Here is a 6,038-nt window from a genome sequence, read left to right on the forward strand (position 1 = left end):
CCCCGGCCGCTGGCGCTGGCTGCCCCCCTCCTCCACGGTTGGTGCCAGTGACCGGACACAGCCGGAGACAGGGCGCAGCAGGAGTCTATTGCAGCTTTATAAACGAAAGTGTTCGGTTTTAATTTTGGGGATATGGTTTTGATGTGCACTCTACCATGGCACAGAGCATGGTCTATTTTCTGGTGACACGCCCTGTTGCTCCAGTTTTTTGCAGGGGGGATCCTTCATGGACAATCTTTATCAAACGATGGCCTGTGGCGCAGTCATCATTGGGACTGATGACCCCTGAACTTTTAAAAGTTGATCAATTTCAAAGTTTAAAGTGATTGTGGAACTTTGTACAAATTCTGGAAATGATTGGGCTTTGAGCTTGTTTTAAAACGTTGAATAAAAACCAAATGTGATCAACAGTGGACAGTCTCTGTATAATATCCTTTCTGATGCCAAGGAGGCCAACTCTAGTACAGCGGCTCTCAATGTGTAGCAACCCTTTTCACACTACAGTTATGCTGAGCCAAGCCAGTAAGAATTTAAAGGCTTGAGCTGTGCCGCCTCGTTCACCTGGCGCAGGGTCTTTGCTATCAAAGGCTCTATTGTCAGTCATCTTCTCTGAACCTAAACTCAGATTATGACCTCGTGACCCTGCCTCTCATCTTTCCCACTTCATCAGCTTCCACCTCACAAATGTGCTCTAAAGATGTTGTCCTGCTGCATATTTCAGAGCTACCAAGGCCTGTAGCCACATTCCTGTAGTGTGGCAGTGAAAATTAAAATGCTTGTGTGGCCAGAAATGCAGATTCTTTTAGCTGACCACCAGTGTGACCACTTAAAGCTCCCCTCTCCCAGCCACTCAACCCATTCCCTCCCATCTACGTGAAACCTGAGGTCAGGTATACCGTATGTGTCTTTGCTGCTGGAAAAGGGAAGAACATGAGTTTTCATCGCTAAGCTGTGCAGCCCCTTCACCTGCTCTGTGTTGCTCTTTTTCAGGCAGGAATCTGGATTTCAAAACAGTCTCTGATAAGTCCTTCAGTATTGGTCACTAAATGGCCACACTGCTTTTTTTAACATAACGTACCTTTACCTTACCAGGCTTATAGTTTCAGAACCAGTTTTATCTGACAGTTTCAACACACACTTCACATTGTCTCTATGGAGTCTAAAACAACTCTGACTCTGATTCTGTTTAATAAGTCAAAAGACTATCATTTCCTGTAAACGTAATTCTTCAGCTTTGCTATGGCTTCCTAGCATGATGCATATGTCACTCACACCTTCAAGAATACACTTGCTACCATTTAAGACTGTTGAGGAAGTGAAACTATGATGTATCAGCCCCGTCCTTTGATATGCATTTAACTTTCTGTGCAAAGGAAGTGAGGGTGAGGCAATTCTCAGTGATGTGTTGCTATAATTTGTAGTTGTGAAAAGTGTTGAACCTGTTCACAGAACAGTAGGTGAAACTGTACAGCACTTAATCTCTATGCAGATACTGTATGTAGTCAGTTTTGCTTGCATTCTGAATTATTTACATTGTACAACCTGCTAGGGAAAACACTGCGAATTTGGAGAGAAAGAGACAACTCAATCTGAACGCTGTGGGAAAGAGAGAGCAAAATCCTCTTCTGCAGTGCACTCAGTTGCTGCAGTGAAAGGGAGAAGGAACAACCAACTCTCTGTTGGTTTTGTTTTTAACAGTGCTCTTTACTGAAACCAGTGCATACGCAGCCAAAGAGGAGAGTGCACAGCTAAATCATAGGGGCTTCAATATAACACATCTGATGGCTTTAATGGAGCATATCACATGCATTGCCCTGTGCTAACAGGTAGAGGATGCAGAGACTTTGCACAAGAACATACATATACAGAGGATATAAAATCCTAGTAGCCACCCTTTCACTTATTAAAAATGAGCCATCATAGCATCATTGTTTTAGAGAAGTTCGGGCGTATTCTTTTACCAGATCCTGTGCAAATATGGAACTTGCAACATAGTGAAAAGAAAACAGACTTTATAGTTTCTACATTATGGTGTATGGTGTTTGACAGATGATGACAAGTTAAAAAATAAATGCTGAGCTTATTTAAAACTGGAAGTTCTTTTCATTTCCTTTTTATTTGTGCAATACAGTTAGTGCTGTTTTCCTGAGTTAATACCATTTCAGTGCCTGAACCAAAGGCTTGGTCGTGGGATGTGTCAGAAGCAGATGTTGTTAACCGCCATCCCCTCACTCCATCTCCATGCTTGACTGTGCTCAGGATGGAAGGTCGGGGGTGGGGCTGGGTAACAGGCAAAGGCTGCATGAAGATCAGTTAACACAACCTCCTTTCCTGTTCCTGTTTTTGACACCTAGATTATAAGATACTGAAAAATCAAAGTTTCAAGGCTGTTAGCATGAGGAGACAATAACATCTTTCTGAACCTGCCATAAATAAATGTAAATATTGTACTTCTTTATAAATTATATTTGTGTAATAAATGTACTACAAAAAAGATTATATAGAAGTCAAATTTAAATGTATGTAAATGTGCTTTACTTAACTATAACCAAATCCTCTAGAAAGTACAACCAAAACTGAATATAGGAAATAGTAAATGGGACTGCAGCTACAAAAAATACATGTCCCTAGAGTGAACATAATTAAGTTTTTGTTTAGACAAATTAGGGCGACACCCGAAGCTGATGGACTAAATTCTTTGTTTGGCCATTATTCGTGAAACTTTGTCCAATGACTCACCTTCAAGCATCTCTGAACTAGGCCAATATTGTCTCAACTGAAGTCTGCTCCATGAAGTCACAGATAAACCAAGTATGAAAACTGATGTCTGCAAGTATTAATTCAGTTCACTGACTGAAACGGATCATAATCAATTTAACTTGGCTTTGTCCTTTAACCTCTGAGAAAAAGATCGTGTCCACTTGTTAGAACTGTGTACACACTGAGGACCTGCATGATCAAGATGGAGCAAAGCACATGTAAGGCATGCTTAGGGCTCAGTAAATAAAAAGGCCCAAGTACATAAGATCTTTGTGCCTGTTTAATTTGCCACTATCATTTTTATGATATTTATAACAGCCTGGGCCTGAGTGTGTGTGGCACAGTAGTAAACTAATACTATTTGTCCAGTAAAAGAGACAGAGAGGTGGAGCAGTGACCTTTTATTACACAATAGTAGCTTTGTATAAACTAGGTATATTATTTCTCTTTTGTCTAAGGCAAACAATGACTCCATGCGCACATCCATCCAGAACCTGGTGCTATCCAAGCATGCACTTGCCAGGAGGCAGGGTGCATCCTGTACAGGTCACAGTCCATCACAGGGCTAACACATGGAGACATACAATACCATTACTTTATTCACCAGGTTTGTAACATACAAAGAATAAAAAATAAAATAAAATAAATAAAACAACTAACAACCACACATAATCAAAATGTGATCTACATTGACAGTTAATAAATAAGACCTTTAAAAAAAGAATAACCTAAACCCAAATAAAAAAGTTTTAAGAGTATAAAGTGCCTAAGATTTACTATTCAGCAACCTGTTTTAATGTGCTCATGTCTTAGGGCACATTAAAACACTCAGATTCATGTCTCAGCTGTCTAAACCTCCTACCAGAAGGCATCACCTGAAGGAGGGAAGCTGCTGAGTGCAAGTCATCAATGATGATGATGTTTCCAGCTTTCTGGTGGAGCCGAACTTTATAAATTGAAAATACTGAAGGGAGTGGGGAACCAATAATTTTTGAATGCAGTCTTAATTGCTTTCTCAAATGTATAGATATCAGCAAAGGTCAGACTACCAAACCAAACTGCTAGTGTGCTTTCATTAATGGTTGTACAGAACTGGACCATGCAATAGCGTTCCTTGAGGAGCCGAACCTCCTGAGTGCCTACAGAGATGTAGTCTTTGATGAGCCAGCTGTTCCTCTTTAATAAGAGGCTGCAGGAGCAGGTCAACCAGCCCGTTTGCAGTAGAAATCATTAAACGTATTAGGAGGGGCTGGATCATCCAAACATATCACTTTTCCTTTTAAAACCTGCTGCAAACCAATAAAAACACCTTTACTTGTTAGATGCTCTCTGTCCCCTGATAATAGCCCTTGGTGAGTGCCTTAATATCTCATCTCACAATTGCCATAAGCTCAAAATATGGCACCAAACACCAGTGTCTATAACTACCATTAGCACGTCCTATTCTGTCAACTGTGAGTGATGAGCAATAATTGCGTAATGAACATGGAAATCAATCAAATGAGTCAAATGAGAAGCATTGGACAGATCTCGGCAGGTGGGTGGGATGGAGTGAAAGTGAAAGAGGGGAGAGCGGGACACTACGCAAATGCACACATCCAGCAAGGAGAATGTTGAAGCATGGTTTCTCTGTGCCCTGCTAAGTGTATGTATATACTGTATGCAGTAGGAGGTATGACTGTTGGAATGCTTTCCAACATAGTGAAACTGTTGTGTTTAATATACTCATGCTAAAAGCATAAAAGAGGAAGTACATTTCCGACAACAGGCATGTACTTCCTCCTCTCAGTTACTCAGCTGAGGTTTTGTCCTATTAGTTCATCAGACATCTGGAATCTGTGACATGGTACAGATCAGTTTTTTGTGCAGGCTTAGTTGATACACAAGGAACACAGCACAGCATTAATGTAAGCATGAATGAATTACAGGGATTAAACAAGGACCAAGTACAGATTCCTTCCTGAAGGGAAATGGGTCAGGATCATGTGGAGCTGGGGTCAGTTGACATTTGGTGTTTGCAGACTCCGTGGGCACTCCATGTAGTACTCTGGCTTAGGACAGTTTCCAGTGCTGTACTTAGCTGACTGGACTGATTTTCCTTGAGTTGATTCCTACACTTAGGCTAAAAGTGGACAGTCTTTCAAGGAAGACGCTTGCTTCAGCTAAATGGTTTTAAGCCTCTGCTGGCATTTGGTCATGCATAGTTGTTACTCAATTCTTGTGCAATGGAAATGGAGCGACCTGTCTTTCTTCACACACATACACTTGTGTAAAAATATCCTTTTGATGTTTTGAAGCATTTCAAAATATCTACACAATTTGTTAATTTGTTAACCTGTGGTAACTTGGGAGAGAAAATTGAGACAGGGTCTAGATGCCAGTTTGTGTGCCAGCATGTGAGATTACCTCTTTACAACCACATTCTAGATACTTCATGAAATACTGGACAAGGACAAAATTGGTATTTTAATTAGTTTTATATGGATTTTATACTTGTGTCAAAGATCTTCCTTGTTTTTTTTTTCCCAGTTTACATTTATGGCATTTCATTTAAATCAAGGCAGAGTGTCTATAGCTGTGCTAGCAGCTTGTGAGAATGCACTGGCAGTGACCACAGTAGGTGCTTTAAACTAAATGCTAACATCAGCATGCTAAGAAGTTCACAACGACAATGTTAGCATTCTACAGAAGAGTATTAGGGCCACTGCATACATTTTTTTTTTTTTAACCAATGGTGTTTTCCAATGTGTACTAATATATTATGGTTATTATATATGAATATATTTAATGACAAGACATTGTGGATTTTATTGTCTTCTTCAACTTTTTTTTAACTTGCGGTTGTTTAGATCGTTGTCATTAAAGAAGGAAATAACTACTGAACACATCAACCTGGTAGAACTAAATTCAGATTTCCTGAAATACTCTTCCGTAGCATTCTACCGTGGAGTAGGTAAAATGTTAAATGCTAAACATGTTACTACAGTTTAGTGTGTTAGCATGCTAACATTTGCTAATACCTGTAGGCTACTGTAAATACAGCTGAGGCTGATAGGAATGTCATTAGTTTTGCAGGTATTTAGCCATGAACCAAAGTATTAGATAAACTAATGATGGTTCTAGATGAAAAGATAAGGACTTACATAGGTCGTGAGGAGAACATGAATGTTTTTACAGATTAAACCACTGAAATTGTCCTGTTACTAGTATGGCAAAGTTGTATGTCAATCAAATATAAAGTGTGACTTTGTCAACCGTTGCAGGTGTCATTATATAGT

The sequence above is a fragment of the Monopterus albus genome, unplaced genomic scaffold, assembly GCF_001952655.1.
Source record: "Monopterus albus unplaced genomic scaffold, M_albus_1.0 scaffold94.1, whole genome shotgun sequence".
NCBI classification, from domain to species: Eukaryota; Metazoa; Chordata; class Actinopteri; order Synbranchiformes; family Synbranchidae; genus Monopterus; species Monopterus albus.